Source organism: Chlorocebus sabaeus, chromosome X (genome assembly GCF_047675955.1).
Source record: "Chlorocebus sabaeus isolate Y175 chromosome X, mChlSab1.0.hap1, whole genome shotgun sequence".
Classification (NCBI taxonomy): Eukaryota; Metazoa; Chordata; class Mammalia; order Primates; family Cercopithecidae; genus Chlorocebus; species Chlorocebus sabaeus.
The window spans coordinates 23790362-23813765 of NC_132933.1; the positions used below are offsets into that span (position 1 = coordinate 23790362).

The 23404-nt window shown below is 50.3% G+C and overlaps 1 protein-coding gene across 9 annotated transcripts in view; it reads right to left on the reverse strand.

The window, feature by feature from the left end:
• BCORL1 (BCL6 corepressor like 1) overlaps positions 1-23133 on the reverse strand; it is a 78108-nt gene extending 54975 nt beyond the window's left edge. For 2 of the 9 annotated variants that reach the window (XM_037989125.2, XM_007992663.3), the window contains exon 1: positions 20596-20770. The gene's annotated coding sequence lies outside the window, so the exon portion shown is untranslated. Of the gene's footprint in view, positions 1-18915; positions 18988-20595; positions 20771-21572; positions 21684-22022; positions 22378-22968 lie in introns of those variants that run through there. The other 7 variants (XM_073013406.1, XM_073013405.1, XM_007992667.3 and 4 more) reach the window with 7 other exon arrangements.
• Between the last annotated feature and the right edge of the window lie 271 nt (positions 23134-23404).

Here is a 23404-nt window from a genome sequence, read left to right on the forward strand (position 1 = left end):
GGCCTTGCTGTAAAGGGGACGTTTAAACCATCGGAATGAGGTGAAGGAGTAGCCACACGGATATTTGGGAGAAAAGCATTCCAGGCTGAGGGAAGAGTGTACAAGAAAGTCCTAAGGCGGGAGGTTGCCCACAAAGATCAAGGGAGAGCCAGGAGGCCAGTGTGGAGGTGGTAGGAGAAGAGAGGGGGGCATCCACCCTACCTGGGCTTCATCCTCCTCCTCATCTCTGCAGAGCTGCATACCGTTGCCCTTGCCCCTTCTCTTTATTCTCTCCCTTCTCTTGTCTTTCCTGATCCACTGCCTGATGGCTTCTCCGGGGCCCTTCTCTTCCACTGCCCACCCCAAAGACTTGGGCATTCACTGGGGCCTCGCCTTTCCCTTGATCTCTGTCTCTCTTCACCTCTGCCACCCTCTCCCACTTCCTCCCCTTCCTATCTTTCAAGGCTCCTTCCCTCTTTCTCCTCATCCCCCTACCCAGCTCTCTCTCTTTACTCTTCCTCCTCCTCACCTTTCTCTCTCCCTATTATTCTCCCAGCTGTTCACCTTTTGCCTTTCTCCTCTCTCTCTCTCTCTCACACACACACACAATCCCCTCTCCTCCAACTTTCTCCCCGTTCCCACCTCTCCCCTTCCCTTTCTTTTTCTTGCTTATCTCACCTTCCCCATTTCCCTCAGTCTCCCATTCATTCTCTCCTCCCTCTCCCCCTCCTTCCCTTTCTCCCTCTCCTGTGCCTCACCCTCCCCTCTACTCTTTGGCCTTCAGTCTCCCTCTTCTGGTCCCTCCCTGGTCTCCTTCTGTCTCTTTTCCTCCTAGTCTGCCTTTTGCCGGCTCTCCCTGGCTTCCCCCACCCATCTCTCTCCCTCTGTGCCAGTTGTCAGCCCTGCCCCGCCTTCTCTCTCAGCTCATGAGCTTCCACAGTTTCAGCTCGCCCCTTGATGCGCTGATGACTCCCAAATCTGTATCTCTAGCCTTGACCTCTCTCCTTAAGCCCAGACCAGAATTTCCAGCTGCCAGCAACTCGCTGTTAATTGGATGACCACCAAGCCCCTCAAACTCAACGTGTCTCAAACCATACTCATTATCTGTTCTCATAAACCTGCTCCCCACCCCCTATGTCCAGTAGCAGCGTGTTTCCTAGCTTACTTAACAGCACTACTGTCCCCTAGCCTGGAAATTTCCGCCCTGTCGTCTTCAACTCCTTCTCTCCCCTGCCGCCCATATTCAATCAGAAGTCATGCCTTAATAATGCCATCTCCAGCCTTGCCTTCTACCCTTCTTGCCACTACCCTGGTGCAGGTCCTCATCAGCTCTCACCCAGAATATTATAATCACCTCTTAACTGCTCCCTCTGCCTTCAATTTCTTGATTCTACAATAAATTCATCTTCTAAAGCTCCAGGTCGATCATGTCACCCCCTCCTTTCTCAAAAGCTTTCAACAGCTTTCCCTGGCCTCTAGGATCCAGCCAGTCATTCTCAGCACAGCCTTCAGGGCCCTCATGACCTGGCCTCAAACCTCCTCTCCAGCCTCCTCTTCCACCACATCCTGCCATTTCCCCACCACTCTCACCACCCCCAGCTCCCAACCCTTCCTAAACACACCATCCAGTTTCAGGACTCTTCTCCCTCCTCACCCTGAAATGGCCTCTCCTGCTTCCCCCTCTTCCTCTCCCTGTCTTCTCTCAAGACCCAGCTTAAATGTCATCACGTCATCCCCCTAGCCCTGGCCCTAGAGTTCAGTTAACCCCTCCCTCTCTGGTTATCCTCAAGCATTTAATCCCTACCTCTTCCACAGCACTGGTTCTTACTCTCCTCTCTAGCTTGGTTAGTTGGGGGCAAGGCATGTTTATCTCCCCCACCAGACAATCAGCTACCTAAGGTAAGAAATAGCATCCTTGGCCAGGCACAGTGGCTTACGCCTGTAATCCCAGCACTTTGGGAGGCCAAGGCGGGCAGATCACCTGAGGTCAGGAGTTTGAGACCAGCAGAGCCAACATGGGGAAACCCCATCTCTACTAAAATACCAAATTAGCCGGGCATGGTGGCACATGCCTATAATCCCAGCTACTTGGGAGGCTGAGGCAGGAGAATCGCTTGAACCTGGGAGGCGGAGGTTGAGGTGAGCTGAGATTGCGCCATTGCACTCCAGCCTAGGCAACAAGAGTGGAACTCCATCTCAAAAAAAAAAAAAAAGAAAGAAAGAAAGAAAGAAAAAGAAATAGCATCCTTTTTTGTCTTTGGTTCTTCCACGACACCTTACATATAGTAACTACTCAGTAAATGCATATTATACGGAACTGAATTCTGGATAAGAACTGAAGTGACGGCCCTGAGAAATCACAAGAAGCAAAATCAACACCCACCCCCCGACACACACACAAAGCATCCACCATGTTTGCTTACTACAGAAAAACCTTTGTACTCCAATGAAAAAACTATGCACTGTCTATAGTATAACCTTCTGGGCTATTTGATTTTAGCTCAGGTTATTGTCTTCAAGCTATTCTGCATCTCTGTAAATTGCAGGTAACTGATGTATATGCGAAGTCTGTCTTGTCCCATAGAGTTTGGATTGACTTTCCTCCCCACTGTAGAAAAATTACTTACTCCACATAAATTTGTGCTTTTTGACTTTTTGTTTGAACCAGCTATAACATCTGTCTGGTTCTCTTGTTGATTAATGAGTAAAATAAAATCTTTAACACGTGTTCATTTTTATATCTGTACGAGAGTCATGATTTTTTACCTTTTTTCTGACAATTATCTTTTAACATTACAAAGACAGTTATGTGGGTTAGCATAATTTTAGAAACATTTTTAACAGGGACCCCGTTCCCTGAACATCCTGGTTAATCAAGTTTTGACTGTTTCTCAGAATATCTTGGAATATCCCCATTTTAACAAACAACACTGGCTGGGCACAGTGGCTCACACCTGTAATCCCAGAACTTTGGGAGGTTGAGGTGGGAGGACTGCTTGAGTCCTAGAGTTCAAGACCAGCCTGGGCAACATGGCAAAACCCCATCTCTACAAAAAATTAGCCGGGCATGGTGGCGGGTGCCTGTAGTCCCAGCTACTTGGGAGGCTGAGGTGGGAGGATCACCTGAGCATAGGAAGTCAAGCATGCAGTGAGCTGAGATTGTGCCACTGCATTCCAACCTGGGTGACAGCGAAACCCTGTCTAAAACAAAAATAAAAATAAAAACAAAACCAGCTCAGCCTATTGGCTGATACCCCAGGTACTCATTTCATCTTTTCTCTCTACTAAGCATTACAGGACTCTGCCAGGCATGGTGGCTCACATCTGTAATCCCAGCACTTTGGGAGGCCAAGATGGGTGGATCACCTGACGTCAGGAGTTCGAGACCAGCCTGGCCAACATGGTGAAACCCCATCTCTACTAAAAATACAAAAAATAGCCGGGCATGGTGGCAGGCACCTGTAATCTCAGCTACTCAGGAGGCTGAGGTAGGAAAATTGCTTGAACCCGAGAGGCAGAGATTGCAGTGAGCCGAGATTGTGCCACTGCGCTCCAGCCTAGGCGACAGAGTAAGACTCCGTCTGGCGGGGAAAGAAAAGAATTAGAGGACTCAAGCAATGGAAGGGGCTGTTCTTGCCATAAAATGCATTTCAGGCTGGGGTAGTGGCCTGTAACCCCACTGTGATCATGCCTGTAATCCCAGCACCTTGGGAGGCTGAGGCAGGTGGATCACTTGAGCTCAGGAGTTCAAGATCAGTCTGGGCAACACGGCAAAGCCCCATCTCTACTAAAAATACAAAAAACGGCCGAGTGTGGCTGTGCACACCTGTGGTCCCTGCTACTTGGGAGGCTGAGGTGGGAGAACTGCTTGAGCCCGGGAGGCAGAGGTCACAGTGAGCCGAGATTGGGCCACTGCACTCCAGCCTGGGCAACAGAGGGAGACCCTACCTCAAAAAAAAAAAAAAAAAAAAAAAAGATGTGTTTCAACACAAAGTACAAGTTTCAGTTGCTACTAAATATCTATAGGCAGCAGGTATTAGTGATACTGGATTTTTCACTCTCAGGTTTCCTATTGTTCTATTCAGAGAGGATTAGGATTAGTAGTATGCAGGGTCTGAGACAGAAATCAGAGGGGGAACACAGGCATTTGGAAACAGAACATCATACAACATCACCTAGATAAAGAGCTTTTAGGCAAAAAAAAAAAAAAAAAAAAAAACCACACACACACACAAAATAAAACCAAGTTAAAATATCAAAATAATTACTATATAATACACGTGCTATGACCACGTAGAGAACAACGCTGATTCTGGATACCCCCATTTTCACAAGATCCTCAAGATGGAGCATCCACTTAAATCTTTGCCTCCCAATTTTTTATCATGATTTCGTCCCAGATAGCTTCCTATCTGAAGCCCACTGTTGCTAATTAACAGTAGCCTTTGCAGATGAGAGGAGAGAAAGGGAGGGATAAAACACGGGCAGGAGAACACTGACACTGTGCTACATGGTCTATACAAAAAGGCAAGATTGATCTTCCCCAGCCACAGGGAAAGTAAAGGGAACCTCTAAAGCAGCCCTAGAGAACAGGCTCCTGCCTGCGCGAATGCTCACAGAAGGGAGGAGTCAGGACGGTCAGTGTCAACCAATGTTTCCCAGCCAGAATCACCGAGGAGCTTGTTCAAAATACAGATTCCTAGGTCTCAGTCCTGGAGATTCTGATTCAGTAGGCCTAGGGGCTTGTTTTATTATATTATAGCCAATCAAATTAGTATCCCAGGAGAGGTGAGCAAAAAGGAAAAGCCTTGTAGGCATGCCACACTTGGTGGGTGCCGCTGGTTTACACACTTGTATGCTGGTTTTTGCTTGAAGCACCGATACTCCTGTGTTCTCCCTTTCCACCTCCCCCCACCACCCCACCCACTCTCCCTCTCTCTGATGGAAATCATCACATCAAAAGCAAAGTTCCAAAAAGGAACTTGGAAGAAACCTGGTAATCCCAAATGACCCAGGAAGCACAGGCACAAGGATATGAAATACCTCAAAGGATTTTCCCAGATGTCACAACCATGTAATTGTTAAAGAAATGAACAGCTGCATGGACCAAGAATCAACGCTGGTCACTGCCTGGAAGGCAGAGGAACCACTGTGAGCTATCCTTACTTTGGGGGGAAAAACTCAAAAGATATATCCAACTCACGGTGAGGACAAAGGAGAGCACGTGCTCTGCCAACCCAAAGCCATACGTGTGGCTGGAAAAAAATATATTTATATATGTAAAACTTCAATTTAGGAGGCATACGCACAGAGAAGTAAAAGGCCTGCCCAAAATCCCAGGAAATGAATCCAACAAGTGGGCAGCCAAGAGCAGGTAGCCAGAGACAATCACCACACTACAGAACAGGGGAAACAAAAAAAAAAAAAAAAAAAAAAAAAAAAGAACTAATGGGAGAGAAATAACTTTTTTTTTTTTTTTTTTTTTTTTTTTGGTGAGACGGAGTCTCACTCTGTCACCCAGGCTGGAGTGCAATGGCACGATGTTGGCTCACTGCAACCTCCGCCTCCTGGATTCAAGTGATTCCCCTGTCTCAGCCTCCTGAGTAGCTGGGATTACAGGCATGGGCCACCATGCCTGGCTAATTTTTGTATTTTTAGTAGAGACGGGGTTTCACCATGTTGGCCAGGCTTGTCTCGAACTCCTGACCTCGTGACCAACCCATCTCGGCCTCCCAAAGTACTGGGATTGCAGGCGTGAGCCACCGCGCCTGGCCACAATAACTTTAAGATGGTGAAAAATAACAGCTAAGCTGAGGGCGAGCAGGTAGTGGAAGAGAAACTATAACGAAGCAGAGATCTTTAAAACAAATCCAAATAGAACACACTGGAAGACAAGGGCAGGTATGATAAGCATAAAAGAAAAGCCCATCACATGTAACAACCGAAAGGAAAAAAAATGAAATAGGGGAACCTGAAATATTTCACCATCATGGGCCAAACTGAAACACTGTGGGGAAGCACTGAAGACAGACATTTTAGAAAAGTTTAGAGAGAATGTGTTCTCAAAAGGGGAAGAATAACATCAAATTATAGCCTATGTCAGGGCTGGGGGAGTTAGTAATAGGGGATAGGCAGCACTAAAATCTCAAAGGAGATTTTACAGATGGGATAGGATTTTTTTGTTTTGTTTTGAAATGAAGATGCCAAAACATGCAGATTTCACAATAATTACAAGCGAAAGCATGGTTGTCATCATGCATATGAGGAAGACAAGGACATTAAAGGAGGTAACAGAGAGAGCATCTATCTGACAAATGTTATTGACTGAGGTAGGCACTGTTTATGAGGTTTTTAACCTTAAACAGGACGAGGCCAGGCATGGGCTCATGTCTATAACCCCAGCACTTTGGGAGGCTGAGGCAGGAGGAGTCCTTGAACCCAGGAGTTTGAGACCAGCCTGGGCAACATAATGAGACCTCATCTCTATAAAAAATAAAAAAAAAATAGCTGGGTATGATGGTGCACACCTGTGGTCCCAGCTACTCAGGAGGCTGCGGTGGAAGGGATCCCTTGAGCCCAGGATGTTGAGCCCGCAGTGAGCTAAGATCATGCCACTGCACTCCAGCCTGGGTGACAAAGAGAGATCCTGTCTCAAAAAAATAAATAAATAAAAGAAAATGATCAGACAGGGTGTTCATGTAGCTGACAAATACTTCAGGATCATGTAGTTCCCTTTGTGGCCAAAGACCCCTTAAGTGCAGAACACTCAGAGCTGGCAACGTGTGGAACACAACTCGGTCTTCTACACATAGCATGAAACCTACCCATTTATTCATGCTTGGACTCTACCATCAAGACAGTAAACTAGAAACCCAAGCTTAAGAAGCTCTCAGTAAAACGAAATGTGGTCCTGCTCCCCCAGGTTCCTTTTGGTTCACAGTGCCTGGTGACCTGGAAGCAATTATGACTTTAAAAAAATGAAAGAGCCGGAAAATATTCATCTTGAAGCCTGGCCCTGGATCTGTCCTCGAGAGGACAGGCGTGGCCAGTAGACAGTTTAAGGAGGAGGGCTGGGTCAGTGATGACTAATAAGTAAAGAAAACCAACTTTGGGACCTACTCCTCCAATAGAGACCCAGAGCTCTTGGTAAAGCTCCCATAAGACAGAGGCAAACTTTACAGCAGCAAAAGGAGAGGCCACCTCATCATTCCACTTGGGAAAAACAGCATCCAAGACACCCCTGAGGAGATCCAAAAGACCACTGACACTGAGATCTCAGGGCTAGAGGGAAAAGGCCATGACTTCTGCCCAGAAGTCTTTTAGAGTGAAGGCAAATCTGCTCATTGTTTTCCACAGGAAAATGTATACACACCCAGCAAGGACAACTTTACCCGGCTTTAGATGTAGAACTCCTACTACAGAGCTTGCCCTCCTGATTACTCTGCCTTCTTCCATGTGTATTCAACAGAATGTGTTAGGAGACTAACATTCCTGTTTTCCCTACTTGATTACATACCGCAACCCGTGCCCCCAATGAGGAAGTTACCCCAATTTAAACCGTTCTGGCCGGGTGCAGTGACTCATGCCTGTAATCCCAGCATTTTGAGAGGGGGAGGCAGGTGGATCACTAGAGGTCAGGAGTTCTAGACTAGCCTGGCCAACATGCCGAAACCCCATCTCTACTAAAAATACAAAATTAGCTGGGCGTGGTGGTGTATGCCTGTAATCCCAGCTACTCAGAAGGTTGAGGCAGGAGAATTGCTTGAACCTGGGAGGCAAAGGTTGCAGTGAGCCAAGATCAGGCCACTACACTCCAGCCTGGGTGACAGAGCTAGACTCCGTGTCAAAAAATAAAAATAAAAATAAACTGTTCTTTAATGATCTAATACATATAAGGGTATTCTAAAATTCTCCTCAATCTTTCCCCCCAGTATCTATATTCCCTCATCTTTCCCTACCATTAACCAAATATCATTCCCTAACTCAAGAGTCCCATAGACAGGCCAGACGTGGTGGCTCATGCCTGTAATCCCAGGACTTTGGGAGGCTGGGGTGGGTGGATCACTTGAGACCAGGAGTTCGAGACCATCCTAGTCCACATGGTGAAACCCCGTCTCTACTAAAAATACAAAAATTAATCAGGCTTGGTGGTGGGTAGCTGTAATCCCAGCTACTCAGGAGACTGAGGCGGGAGAATCGCTTGAACCTGGGAGGCAGAGGTTGCAGTGAGCCAAGTTCATGCCACTGCAGTCTAGCCTGAGCAACAGAGTGAGACTCTGTCTCGGAAAAAAAAAAAAAAAAAAAAAGAAAGAAAAGTCCCATAGACATGCCCCCAAACACTTTACTTTGCTTCCCTTCATGCCAACTTGGTCCCTCTACTACCGCACACACAAAATCAACTAGAAATAATCTGCCAGGCAATTTAAAGGAGGAAGAAGGCCCTTTGTGCTGTTCATCCCCAACTTTTGCCTGACTAAAAATCTATTCTAACACTTTCTACTTCCCCTGGATTTTTTTTTCCTATCCAAATATTTCCACGGGTGTCTACCCCAAGGGATCAGTCTTATAAGGCATATTGTATCTTTTGCCCAGATACATTAATTCTGGTATTCAGTGGGAAGGCTAACTAGTTGCCGGCACACAGGTCTAGCACGGACACCTTTATAGACTCTTTGGGTACTTCCATGTCTAAAACCTTACCTATAAACATTTATGAGACTGGATACAAAGGAATGTTAACTGCCTGTTAAATGCATGAGTGTTTACTCATTCAAATGAATGTAGTTACCCCAAAGTAGTCACCTCAGGAGGCTGGACAGTCATCTCAGCTGAGCGGCAGGGCTTGCAATCTCCCTGGAGTTCCTCTGTGAGCATTAGCATCCAGACCCATGCTACGCCCTTTTCACGCTCCTCACTAGTGCTGGATCCCATCTTTTCAGGGTCAATCTGATGTTTAGGAACATCCAAAATCCATTCAGAACCATCTACTCAAGCAGCAGCAATATTAAACACAACCATCTAATCTAGTAATACCTTGAAAAGTGATACACTCTAGGACCCATAGCCTACACTGCGGTGGGAAAACTTGGAGAACACTCCCAGTCCCCACTTCTCAGCCATCTCAGACTATCTCTCTATGTCCATTTACCGTGTCACCTGCAAAATGAGAATGAACTACTAGTCCCTACTAAAAATTTGGAATAACATGAAAGCACTTAAAAAAGGACCACAGGCTGGCCAGGCGTGGTGGCTCACGCCTGTAATCCCAGCACTTTGGGAGGCCAAGGCGGGTGGATCACCTGAGGTCAGGAGTTCAAGACCAGACTGGCTAATATGGTGAAACCCTGTCTCCACTAAAAATACAAAAAATTAGCTGGGCATGGTGGCGGGCATCTGTAATCCCAGCTACTCGGGAGGCTGAGGCAGCAGAATCACTTGAACCCAGGGGGTCAGAGCTGAGATTGTGCCATTGCACACCAACCTGAGCTACAAAAGCAAGACTCTGTCTCAAAAAAATAAATAAATAAAATTAAAATTAAAAAATGAAAAAAGGACCATAGGTAATCTATTCCAAGAATGAAGTAGTCAAATGCAAAAGTTTTAATCTTTTGCTTACATTTTGTTTCTTTCTTTGAGACAGGTCTTGCTCTGTAACCCAGGCTGGAGTACAATGGTATGATCATAGCTCACTGCAACCTTGACCTCTCAGGCTCAAGCGATCCTCCCACCTCAGCCTCTCAAGCAGCTGGGACTACAGGTGTGTACCACCACACCTGGCTAATTTAAAATTTTTTTCAGTACAGTCAGGGTCTCCCTGTGTTGCCTAGGCTAGAATCAAACTCCTGGCCTCAAGCAGTCCTCCTGCCTTTGCCTCCCAAAGTGCTGAGATTATAGGCGTGAGCCAGTGTGCCTGGCCTCACTTACATTTTCATACCGCCAGATTCTTTTTGCTTTCTACCCATTGCTATGATACCTTTTTCCTATTATTCAAACAGTACTCACTTCCATTTCCTGCTGTAAGAAAATTACTTTACTCCATTTAACGAAAACACCTCATCATAGCTTTATAATAGACCTAGGCTCTGGATACAAGATTTTATACAACTTCCAGATGTCACACAAAACTTAAGTGATCATTGTGAAATTAATCAGTCCTTTCAAAATGCAAAGCAACCTCAAAATGTCACCCTAAATAGCTAGGGTCATTTTTTGAGTACTTCTAATTTCTGCTAGACCAAAAACACAAATTGGCTTTCCACAATCTTGGTCTTCAGCAGGACTATATAAATATTTAGTGTTTTTTTCACACTCTAAAGTTGAATCACTGTAATATGAGACATTCTGAATCCCTTTTGAGATGCTTCTGGGTCCTCCCTGCCATAGACTGTGACAGTGGCCCTCTGGTGTCTCCATTTCAGTATACCATATTCATGATATGCATTTTTTCACCTAAAGACAATTCCTGGCCGGGCGCACTGGCTCACGCCTGTAATCCCAACACTGAGAGGCCAAGGCAGACGGATCACGTAAGCCCAGGAGTTCCAGACCAGCTTTGGCAACATGGTGAAACCCTGTCTCTACAAAAAATACAAAAATTAGCCAGTCTCATAACCCGGTTTCTCTCTCTCTCTCTCTGTCTCTCTCTCTCTCTCTCTCCATATATATATATAGTTTTTAAAAAGACAATTCTTCCTCACCCAACTTTTGCTTTTATAAAAGTCTCCTGGACTACATACACAGATATTTGGAGAGACCATTATCAGGTTATTCTTTCTATTTTCTCACAACAGAACAGACTCAGCTATGGGTTCAACTAACTTTATATATATTACTCATTCAAAGGTGTATCTATACAGCATTCATTAAACAGTATTAGCTCAAAGAGTTTTTGTTGTTGTTCTTGTTGTTGTTATTTTGAGACTAGGTCTCAACTCTGTCGCCTGGGCTGAAGTGCAGTGGCATGATCACAGCTCACTGTAGCAGCACTCCCGGGCTCAAGTGGCCCTCCCACCTCAGCTTCCCAAGTAGCTGGGACTATAGACACACGCCACCATGCCTGGCGCCACCAAGCCCAGGTAATTTTTGTATTATTTTGTAGAGACAGGGTCTTGCTACATTGCCCAGGCTGGTCTTGAACTCCTGGGTTCAAGTGATCTGCCAGCCTCGACCTCCCAAAGTGGTGGGATTACAGGCGTGAGCCACTGTGCCTGGTCCAAAACTTTTTTTAAAAAATCAGCTGTGCCTGGTGGTATGGGCCTGTAGTCCTAGCTACTCGGGAGGATGAAGTGGGAAGATCACTTGAGCCTGGGAGGTCGAAGCTGCAGTGAGCCGAGTTTGCACCACCCTACTTCAGTCTGGGCAATAGAGCAAGACTCCATCTCAGAAACAAAAATAAAATAAAAAGAATATTTTCTTCTAGGCACAGTGGCTCATGCCTGTAATCCCAGCACTTTGGGAAGTTTAAGACAGGAGGCGCCGGGCGCGGTGGCTCAAGCCTGTAATCCCAGCACTTTGCAAGGCCGAGACGGGCGGATCACGAGGTCAGGAGATCGAGACCATCCTGGCTAACACGGTGAAACCCCGTCTCTACTAAAAATACAAAAAACTAGCCTGGCGAGGTGGCGGGCGCCTGTAGTCCCAGCTACTCCGGAGGCTGAGGCAGGAGAATGGTGTAAACCCGGGAGGCGGAGCTTGCAGTGAGCTGAGATCCGGCCACTGCACTCCAGCCCCGGCTACAGAGCAAGACTCCGTCTCAAAAAAAAAAAAAAAAAAAAAAAAAAAAAAAAAAGGAGGAATGCTGGAGCTCAGGAGTTTGAGAGCAGCCTGGGCAACACAGGGAGACCCTGTCTCTACTAAAAATAAAAATAGGCCGGGCGCGGTGGCTCACGCCTGTAATCCCAGCACTTTGGGAGGCCGAGACGGGCGGATCACAAGGTCAGGAGATCGAGACCATCCTGGCGAACACGGTGAAACCCCGTCTCTACTAAAAAATACAAAAAACTAGCCGGGCGAGGTGGCGGGCGCCTGTAGTCCCAGCTACTCGGGAGGCTGAGGCAGGAGAATGGCGTAAACCCGGGAGGCGGAGCTTGTAGTGAGCCGAGTTCGTGCCACTGCACTCCAGCCTGGGCGACAGAGCAAAGACTCCGTCTCAAAAAAAAATAAAATAAAATAAAAATAAAAATAAAAATAAAAATAAAAATAAAAACAATTGTCCGGGCGTGGTGGCCTGTGTCCCAGGTACTCGAGAGGCTGAGGCAACAGAGCCAGACCCTGTCTCAAAAATAAATAAATAGGCTGGGCGTGGTGGCTCACACTTTGGGAGGCCAAGACGGACAGATCACTTGAGGTCAGGAGTTCGAGACCAGCCAGGCCAACATGGCAAAACCCCATCTCTACTAGAAAAAAATACAAAAATCAGCCGGGTGTGGTGGTGGGTGCCTGTAATCCCAGCTACTCGGAAGGCTGAGGCAGGAGAATCGCTTGAAACCAGGAGGCAGAGGTTGCAGTGAGCCAAGATTGCACCATTGCACTCCAGCCTAGGCAACAAGAATGAAACTCACTCCCAAAAAATAAATAAAAAATATAAATACAAAAATTAGCCGGGCGTGGTGGCTCACACCTGTAGTCCCAGCTACACGGGAGGCTGAGGCAGAAGAATCACTTGAACCTGGGAGGTGGAGGTTGCAGTAAGCCGAGATCACACCACTGCACACTTTCAAATAAATAAATAAAATAAAATAAACACAGCAACCTTTTTCAGAAAGCAAAGGTTTTTAAAAATGTCACCCATGGCCTGAAATATTCCCTAAAGTTTCAACTGGATATACACTCCTCAGTTCCTGTCCTGAACTACTGAGCAGTGTTACAGCATAGCTGTTAAAGAAGCCGCCACTTCCATCTCAAAGGTGGATGCAGTGATGAGTCAAGCTTTTTCTTCCTAGGACGTTGTAAATGCTAAATGTGTACTAATACAACAGGAATATGAAGAAAGAGGACAGAGAATCAAGATATAAGGGGACCACCAAGAAGCTGTTGACAGTTTTCACGCTGCCACCATGTCTACTATAATAGGATACAATTGAACAAGAAAAATTAGGTAATAATATAATAATAGGTCCCATTTATTGAGCACCTACTATGGGCCTGGGATGATTCTGTGTAATCCTCACAGCCCTGTGAAATTAGTATTATCATCTCCATTGTACAGATGAGAAAACTGAGGCTCAACAAAGTTAAGTGGGCTGGGCACAGTGGCTCACACCTGTAATCCCAGCACTTTGGGAGGCTGAGGCAGGAGGATCACCTAAGGTCAGGAGTTCGAGACCAGACTGGCCAACATGGCAAAACCCCATCTCTACTAAAAATACAAAGATTAGCTGGGCATGGTGCTGGGTGCTTGTAATCCCAGCTACTCGAGAGGCTGAGGCACGAGAATCACTTGAACCCGGGAGGCAGAGGTTGCAGTGAGCCAAGATAGCACCACTGCACTTCAGCCTGGGTGACAGAGCAAGACTCCATCTCCAAAAAAAAAAAAGAAAAAGAAAGAAAGAAAGTTAAGTGAAGACCTGGTACGGTGGCTTATGCCTGTAATCCCAACATATTCTGGGAGGTTGAGGTGGGCAGATCACTTCAGGTCAGGAGTTCGAGACCAGCCTGGCCAACATGGTGAAACCCCATCTCTACTAAAAATACAAAAACTAGCTGAGCATGGTGGTGGGCACGTTTAATCCCAGCTACTCAGGAGGCTGAGGTGGGAGAATAGCTTGAACCCAGGAGACAGAGGTTGCAGTGAGCCGAGATCGCACCACTGTACTCCAGCCTGGACAACAGAACTAGACTGTCTCAAAAAAAAAAAAAAGGCTGGGTGCGGTGGCTCACACCTATAATCCCAGCACTTTGGGAGGTTGAGGCGGGTGGATCACGAGCTCAGGAGATCAAGGCCATCCTGGCTAACACAGTGAAACCCCGTCTCTACCAAAAAAAAATAATAATAATAATACAAAAAATTAGCCAGGTGTGGGCCAGCGCCTGTAGTCCCAGCTACTTGCCAGGCTGAGGCAGGAGAATGGCTTGAACCTGGGAGGTGGAGCTTACAGTGAGCCGACATGGTGCCACTGCACTCCAGCCTGGGCGACAGAGCGAGACTGCCAAAAATGAAAGAAAGAAAGAGGGAGAGGGAGAGGGAGAGAGAGAGAGAGAGAGAGAGAGAGAGAGAGAAAGAGAGAGAGAAAGAAAGTTAACTGACTTGCCTCCTGCCACACAGCTGGGAAGTAGCAGAGCAAGCACTCTAACCTGAGGTTGTCTGTCTCCAAAGCCCACCCCCCACCCTGCCCCAGGCAATTCTGAGGAGCTCAAGTCTGAGAACCACTGTACTATACTAACTGGGGTGTGGTACAACCAAGTTAAACTGAGTAAAGCCTCATTATCAGAAGACAATCATCTCATGGATTCAGGTATAGAGCGCATCAACTCACCTCTGTGATCATAGTCATACATGGTGCACTTCTCTACAAAACTTGGAAAAGCAAAAATCTGCTTGTTCTCCTTGTCCCTGGACATCAGCATTATAACAAAACTCAACAGTACCCTTAAATGGCACTAACACTATGATTTCTAGGCATACCTTAGTAATGAGGTAACCAAATTTTGTTTCTTAGCAGACCGACGGTAAAGAAGCTCAAAACACAAAGCTTTCCCTGCTCCTTGGTACCCTGGATTCCTCATGGACCTTTAGCTTAAGGTTTTCTTAAAATACAAATGAAGAGGTATCCTGCCTCACATACTGTGATGAGTAAATCTGAAAATTACCACATTTTACAAATAATACATCAGCTGTATTCAAATTCATCACAATTCATTGACCAGGGAAAATATGACCTTGACATGCAGCCTGCATCATGTTACCCTTTTTTTTTAAAAAAATGATCCTTTTTATGTTTTATGGGGAAAGGGTGGCTTCTGCTTAGAATAAAAAAGAAGAAAATTAGAACAGCATATTTGAATTATGGGGATAGAAACACAGAGTTAAATTTTACTCTTGACCAGAATGAAACTTCAGTTTGCCAAAGAAAGTTCTCATCATAAAAGATTGCTTTTAAGTTATGAACAGTGGGAAAGGGAATGATTTAATTTAGAAAAAGAACCATTTCTACATTATTTTAAGGATAACCATTCAAAAATGGGCATTAATAAAGCCTAGCTCATATGCAAAATTCTATCAAATACTGTACTAGCATCCTAGTGGCCAAAAAGTAGATATTACCTCCCTCTTTGGCCATCCTGACACTAAACACTCTGGCAAGCATGGACTTACACCTAATTTAAACTCCAGCATTAAGAAACTTCCCTTCTCTTTGAAAACCCGAAGGCCTAGGGTCTTCCCTCCGGGTTATGTAATCATCAGTGGCTTCTCCCTTTTCCTATTCTACCCCAACTGTTGTGTCACTTTCTCCAGCGCCCTCTCCGTTCCACTCTGGTGTTCACTTTCCCACCCAAACTTGACCTCGAATTTCTTCACTCTGATTCTGATGCTGATGGGCCCTGAAGAACAGCTCTCTACTCTCTTTGGCTGTTCTATTTCATCCCAAGCTCAGCTCAGCCTAGAATCAATGAATTACTCTATATGGCCTCCAGTCCAAGCCCTGATTAGAGCCTCTCTTCCATGCCCCTAACCCCACCTTCCAATTCTGGCCCACAGGCTCTCATGCCACTCACTGTTCTTTATCCAGTTTCACCCTGGAATTTCCATCACTCATCTCCTCATACCTAGGATCCTTCCCACCTGCAGACTGGAAACACTGGTGGATTCCTACTTTTTCCTTCTTTCAAGTCCACTCTATTTAGGACAGTGAATCCCTCCCCCCATTCGGTATCCTTACTTTAGTCTAAATTTTCTAATTAATGTTTAGATGTGTAAGGCCTGGATCCCAGCTAACCTCTGCTCCCTGGGCCCTCCCAGGGCAGTGGCTGTCAAAGGCAAGCTTTCCCGCTCCCTAACACCAGCTCCAAAAGACATCTGAGTGAATATCTTCCTCCTTTGGCTCTTAATTCCTCTCTTTTTCTCTCACATTCTGCATTTTAACCTGTATATAATCTCTAAGTTCCCTATTTCCTTATGGATAAATATGCTTGTATTTCTCTCTAAAAGCCAGTTTCTCCCCAACCCTACTTTTACCCCATATCTTCCTTCTCTCTTGCCCCAACCTTAGTGATTCCAGCATGAAATTGTAAAGAGCTTTAAGAGTTCTTCAGAGTTTACTTTGGAAAACATTGTCCTGGCGATTTCAAGGTTTGACTTTTTCCTTAGTTGGCCCTTACGTGGGACCAATGATGATCACCTTTCTTTTCCCTTCATTGCTCAACCAGCCCTCTTCCTGACTTCTCCTTCTTGCCTTCCTTCTCTCTAGTGTCCAAGTCCTTTTTTCCCATAATTCTGTTTCTCTCAAAGAAGCCCTTCTCTACAACCCATAATCCAACTAATAGTGTCCTGAGATCTTCCAATCCCCGTACTAAACATTTATTTCTTTTTCTTTCTTTTTTTTTTTTTTTTTTGAGATGGACTCTCGCTCTGTTGCCCAGGCTGGAGTGCAGTGGTGCGATCTTGGTGCACTGCAACCTCCACCTCCCGGGTTCAAGCAATTCTTGTGCCTCCACCTCCCAAGTAGCTGGGATTACAGGAACGCCCCACCACACCTGGCTAATTTTTGTGATTTTAGTAGAAATGGGTTTCACCATGTTGGCCAGGCTGGTCTTGAACTCCTGACCTCAAGTGATCTGCCTGCCTCAGCCTCCCAAACTGCTGGGGTTACAGGCCTGAGCCACGGCACTCAGCCCATTTTTTTCTATTTCATGAACTGCATCACAAATGAAGCAGAGCCCTCTGGAGGACCCCTCTTTTCTTCCCAAGAATGTCTATGTCACTGAGAAAGGGATCCTCCCTCTTTATCTACACTTTCCTGACAAATCAAAATAGCCAGACCCACATGAGTGTTCTTGGTGCAGCCATCATGTCTTGTAGAACTCCCTCCACTCTGCCCAATGCAGACTCCAGCAGCAGAGCTTGCCGGGGCCTTAGCTTTTCTCTGCCTTATGCCAATGATTTGATTTGCTGTCCCTTCCTTATTGGCCTATTCTAAAAAAAAAACAAAAAAACAACAACAAAAAAAAATAAAACCAAAAACTAGTCCTCCTGAACTCAGACATCAGTGTCCCCTCTCCTTCCTCATCAATGACTTACAGCCAGGACAAAAATAAACTGGGCAGGCAGATCACCTGAGGTCAGGAGTTCAAGACTAGCCTGGCCAACATGGTGAAACCCTGTCTCTACTAAAAATACAAAAAATTAGCCAGGCGTGGTGGCAGGCGCCTGTAGTCCCAGCTACTCTGGAGGGTAAGGCAGGAGAATCACTTGAACCCAGGAGGTGGAGGTTATAGTGAGCTGAGATTGTGGCACTGCACTCCAGCCTGGGCAACAGAGTGAGACTCCATCTCAAAAAAAAAAAGAAAAGAAAAGAAAAGAAATCTACCCACCCTTCTTGCAAAGCTGGTATCAGGATCAGCCCTCTTAAGGTCAATTTTACTCAAGCTGTGTGCCCCAAGGCCTGTACCTTTCATCCCTCACATCTGCCCCAAGGGCAGTTGCCTAAGTTGCCCTGTCAAAAGATGTCCGCCTAACAACATCCTCATGACTTAGTCAAGATGGCCACATCCCTAAACTCTACTATCAACCTTCAGATTCTCTTAACTTGACTCACCAAGCCCCTTGCTCCTCCCAGCTCCCTCAGTCTTTGCTACTAACTTTTCGCCTCCATCAAAATTGTACAGGCTCCTCCCCAGCCTTTTGCTTCTATTTGGAGCCCCGGGATGATTCTTAAAATTAGGTTATCCCATTTAATCCCCAATGGAATCCCCCAAATTTCTCTCCTACATACTGTCATCTTTAGTACCACATGGTGACATCACCATCCAATTAAAGTACCCTAAACTCTGCACCAGACATCCTCCACTGTGCCATCTACCATCTTCCCTATAATAAAGCTCCCTCAATTCCAACATTCAAGGACAGGACATATCAACAGAAAAGTAAATAACCTTAAAACTCCCTTCCAACCTTGAAATTTTATTATCAACCTAATCCACTCCCAACCCCAAATGCATCCACATTTATTTTCCCATGTAACTCAACGGCATGCTTTTGAGAAAGAGCCTTCTAAGTTGAAAGAACCACAGGGCTAACCACTGTAACGCTAACCTACAACTCATCTCCAGAAGTCTCACTGAAGATTTTTGCAATTGTACTCCACCTCTGTACCAAAGGGACGACCTCCAAACTGCCTTAACAGTAGTCAAGCTGTGGCACAAAGTTACCGGACCCCCTTCCCACACTAACGTAAAGAGCCTCTAAACCCTGGGCTAGATGCTTGCTCTCCAAATGATGCCTGTGCTTACTGTCTACTCCAGGAGACATCAAGAATGAATATCACCCCATCGACAGTTTCGATCAGCCAACATTGAAAATTTCAAAACAATAAAACGAAAACATAGTGCTTCCACTCAGGGAGGGAGGAGGTGCGAGCGGAATAGAAGGGCACCCCCACGGGCCTGTGCTGTTGGCCTCCCGGGTTTGCAGTGTTTCCCTCCCACCTTTCCCCTCGACCACGTCTTTCCCTACAACAATCTCCCGCACCTCCATAACGCGAAATCCCCAGCCGAGGTGCGGCCGGCTCCTCCCAGCCTTGCCCCGGACGTCCCTCTGGCCCAGCCTTCCTCTCGGCGGGACCCCGGCGAGGAGGGCCCCCTCCACCGACCCGTTCACCTCCCTATCCCTTCCCCGGCCTCTTGGCGCCCCTGCAGGGCTCTGTCCCGAAGCCGAACCTCGAGAAGCCAAGCCCACGAGGCCCGTCGCGGGACCCACACCCCCCTTCCTTCTCCCAGCACCTCGTCCTCCATGCACCCGGCCCCCGGGGCTCCTCGTCGTCGTCGTCCCGACTCGTACCGCCCCCGTCGGGGGCTCCACCCCCCCGCCTGCCCCCGCCCCCAGGACGGCCCCCTCCCCACCGCGCGCCGCCTGCGCCCTCTGCTCCGGCACGGGACTCTCTTTGGCCTCCGTTCCCCGCCCAGAAGCGGCGGCGGCGGCGGCGGCAACGGCTGCGGCGGCCCCAGCAGGAGCAGCAGCGGCGGCGGCGGCAGCGGCGGCGGCAGCAGCGCCGCCCCGGCCCCGCCCCGCCGCCCGCCGGAGCCCCACGCCCCGCCCGCCCGCCCCGCCGCCGGACTGCTCCCCCCGAAGCCCACCACTAAGCCCTCCCACTCCCCGGCCGCGATCCGCTCGAATCCAGCTCCGCTGGGCCTGCTGTCCGTTCCTCACGCCCCTTAGGACCCGGGGTGGGGGAGCCCTGGGGTTCGCGGCCATCCCTCTCCCTCCTTCTCCAAGGGCCGGGGGATTGCCCCTGATCCCGAAACCCGGCCCCGTAACCGGAGCCTCCCTCCTTCCAGCCCTCGGCTTCGCTCGCCGACCCCTTGCCTCCAGGCCTGGCGCGAAGCGGGTGGAGGGCTTGCACGCCGGATCTCCCCTCTGGCTTGCCGGTGCTAGTGTGAATTGCCCCCGATCTCATCTTCCTTCAATTTAAGCCCCCTCCCCGCCGCGCCCGGCCCGGCGGCCCCCGCCCCTAGAGCGAGGGCAGCGGAGCCAGGGCGCTCCGAAGTCATCCCCCGCCTTTTTTCCAGGGACTCGGATAATTGCCCCTGCCCCCATCACAGCACTCCCACTCCCGAACCCAGGCCCCGCCGCCACCTAGGGGTACCCCTTACCCTACGGTTCCCGCACCCCAGCGCCGGGAAGAAAGCAGCCCTGAAGAGCACCCGTCGCACCTCCCCTCTGAGGCTGGAGGGTATTTTCTCCTGGTCTCTTCAAGACTTCATCACGGACACCCCCCCCCCCAAAAAAAAAAAAAAAAAAAAAAAAAGCCTTTTCTCGCCCTGCCCTGCTAGCCAGCCTCCCTTCGGATCGTCGGATCCCTGGATCGGGGGTTGGGGTCAGGTAGTTAACAAGACCATAGCCTCCACCTCCTTTTCTGAGGAGTGGGGTAATTCCTATGGTTTCCCCCCCAGGATCAACCGACCCCCGTTTCCATGGAGACCCCCGCCCAGCCGGGAAGAAGACTCTCCGATCGCGGCGAACGAGTCTCACCTGGCTAAGAGAGAAGGGGGTCGAGGAGGGGGTAGGGCAAGTCAGGGGATGGGGTACGAAGGTGGGAAGTAGAGGGGAGCTGTCCCGAAGGGAGGGGCGAAGACAGAGCCAGCTCCAGGGAGCGCTACGTCCGGGGACACGAAGAGGACGGCGCCCCCGGGGGGCAAGCCGAGCGGCCGCAGGGAGAAGAAGGAACAGGGTTGGAGAAAGGCTTAAGATAGAAAGAAGCGGGTGGGGGGGATACGAAAAAGCCGGGGAGTCAAAAGGGGTGGAGGGGTTGGGGGAGAGAGAAAAAAGACGCACCTGTTCCCGGGTCGGCTCCGCGGGGAGGCTCAGGCCGCCACCCGGGCTCCCTCTTACTCCCTCTTAACCGCCACCCGCCTAATACTGCCCCGATCTGATGCCGCCCTCCGCCCCTTATCGCCACCGACCTCCTTCTCCTCTCTCTCGGCGGCGGCGGCGGTCGGACTCTAGGAACTGAGAGGAAGAAGGGAGGGCTCAGCAAAGCGGAGGAGAGACAGAGCCACACACTGGCAGCAGCCGCGGCGAGCGAAAGAGTGAGGGGGAGAGCGGTGTGTGTGTGTGTCTGTGTGCGAGCGAAGCCTGGTGGAGTGGGTGCCGGTCGCAGGGCTCGACGGGAAGTGGAGTCCGGCTGGGTCCGCGGGCGGCGCCAACCCCCGCGCCACCGGACTACAACTCCCAGAATGCCGCCTACGCGGGTGGGGGGAATGGGGAGGAGGAGGCGAAGGGAGGGAGCGAGCAAGAGAGGGAGGGACGAAAGCAGGGAGCAAGCGGCGGCGAAGGGGGCAGAGCCAAGCAGCCCCGGTGACACTGGGAGGGGAGGAGAGGAGGAGGGGATCGCTGAGAGGACCGAGCGGATTCCGGAGAGGGAGGCAGCAGTGGCTGCAGCAAGCTGGGCAAAAAGCTAGACTCCCGGGAGAGGCGGAGGCGCTCAATCTGCGGGGCTGCAGGAGCCCCACGTCGCCCCCCCCGCCTCGACGCCCCTCGAAGGGGGAGGTTGAGGAAGGGAGAGGGTCAGTGAGCCGCGGCCGAGGGGTTCCCTCTCTTTCTTCCAACGCTCTCTACCTTATGCCCCGACCTGACTTTCTCAGGCCACTGGTGTCCATCCAGTGTGCAAATCTCGAGACCCCAGATCTCCTCTGCTGGGCAGCAGAGAACAGACGCATTCAGTCCCCTTCTCCCAGGGGCCTGAGGGAGGCTCCCCTTGCAGGCAGGGCGTGACTCCCCCTTCTTCCCGCCCCCCTCTACCGTCGTTCTCACCCCCCATCTCCCTCCCCGGAACCCCTCCCCTGAAGCCGGGGCTCGCCTCTCTGTCTCCCCGCCAAGACACGGAGTCCCTCTGGGGACAACTACCCAGCCCCCTCCCTTATACTGGGCCCCTACCCACCAGTATCCCCTTCTTAGCGTTGCCCCCTCACCGAAATAATGGTGGGGGTGACCCGAGTTGGACTGGTGGCTACTTTCCCTCCAAGGCTAGCCGTCCTTCCTCACGCCGACCCTGTGTAGAAATAGAGAAGCATATTAATACTCCCGTCCCCCCTCCCCCCCAGGTTTGGATACCCGTGGAAGTGGCTCACAAGAAAGAGGGGTTGGTAGTGGAAGTGAGCTGGGGTTGAATCCCAATCTTCAAACCTCATCCCTGCCATGGAAATCCAGGTATTCGCCTTTTGCTTAACAGCCATTAAATCGCTTGGGTGGGGGGTAAATTATCTAAACCCCAATGTCCACGCGACTCGAAGCGACGCTACCTTGTAGGAATAAGATACGAACTAGGTTGCCGCCGCGGGAAGGAAAGTATCCCCCACCCCCGTCGCCGTCCACCCCCAAAAACACATACCCCTAGGAGAGTCAGATGGCTGAAGAAGGGGAAAGGAGGTGGGAGTGCTGGAGAGTAAAAAGACTGTGGCGGGGAGGGTCCGCGGCCCCCACTATGAGAGCAGAATCCAGATGCTAAAAGGTGGGTGGGGGGTGCGGCATAATCGCAGACGGTGTCTTTCCTCGCTTTTCCCGGAATCGCCGCTCGATCACCGTCTAACACTCGGAGTTGCTTACCACTCAGTCCCCTAGCCCCATTTGTGCGCGTGAGGCGGTCGGAGCCCGGGAAGCCCGGGCACAAACTCCGCGGAAGCTGGCCTTCGCTGCCGCCGCGCTGCCGCGGGCCTCCCTCCCTCCGCTCGCGGCCCCGCCGATCTACCTTCGCCCCCGGCCGAGGCCAGACCCCGCTCCACAACTCCACGCCCCTACTCCACCCCCGGCTCTCCCTCCCCTCGCCCTCTCCCTGCGGGTCCGGCCCAGCCCCTAGCGCCGCCCCGCCCTACCGCTCGGTCCAGAGCCCAGCAAGTGCCCCGAACTCGCCCCCCGCCCCCACGCCCAGGCCAGTCCGGCCAGGCCTGGTTTCCCCCTCCCGCCGCGCCCCGCCCCCGAATCCACGTCCTACTTCGCCACCCAACTCGGCCCGGTCCGGGTTCGGCCTGCGCCCACGCCACCGGAGTCCCCGATTCGGTCCGGTGTACGGCCACCCACCCCGCCCTTGCCTGGGTGCTGGCCTGGCCCGCTGCCTGCGCCCGCCGAGCCGGCCCAAGCGCGCGGTCCGGGTCCGGGTCCAGGTGCCGGCCTCGGTCCCGGCAGTGTTGCCGCGACTCGCCACGAGGGCTCGTTCCACGCAAGATCGGAACCCACGCGGGGTGGGGGCCGCGGGAAGCAAGTTTCTTTATCCTCCCCCCGCCCCCGCCGTAGGGCCGCACCGTTCCCCCACCACCCCCGCCTCACGGCGCCCCCTTTACCTGGGCAGAGCCCCCAGCCGCTGTCGCAACTTTGCTCTTCTCCACGCCGCCGGGGAAGCGGGCGAAGCGGGAGGAGGGAGGTGGCGGGGGGTGCTGGGATCAGGCCGCTGGGCTCCGGGAGGACACGTGGGGGAGGAGGGGAAGGAGGAGGAGGAAGGGGGGGCGGGCCTGCAGTTCTCGGGGCTCCCCCTGCCAGCCCGGGGAAGCCGGAACCTCGCTGGGCAGCCGCAGACCCCGCACTGGCCACGGGGGAAGAACGGAGCCACCTTCCTCGGCCAGCCCCCGGCTCCAGGAAGGGGGGGGTCGAGCAACGCGCTGTTCGGGTCGGAGAGCCAGCGATTTCGCTCGTGCTCTGTGTGACTCTCTTCCCCCTGTTTTAGCCTCAGTGTATGTTGGGGGGGGCGCAAAGGGTCTTGCATGCGGTGGGGAAGACGTC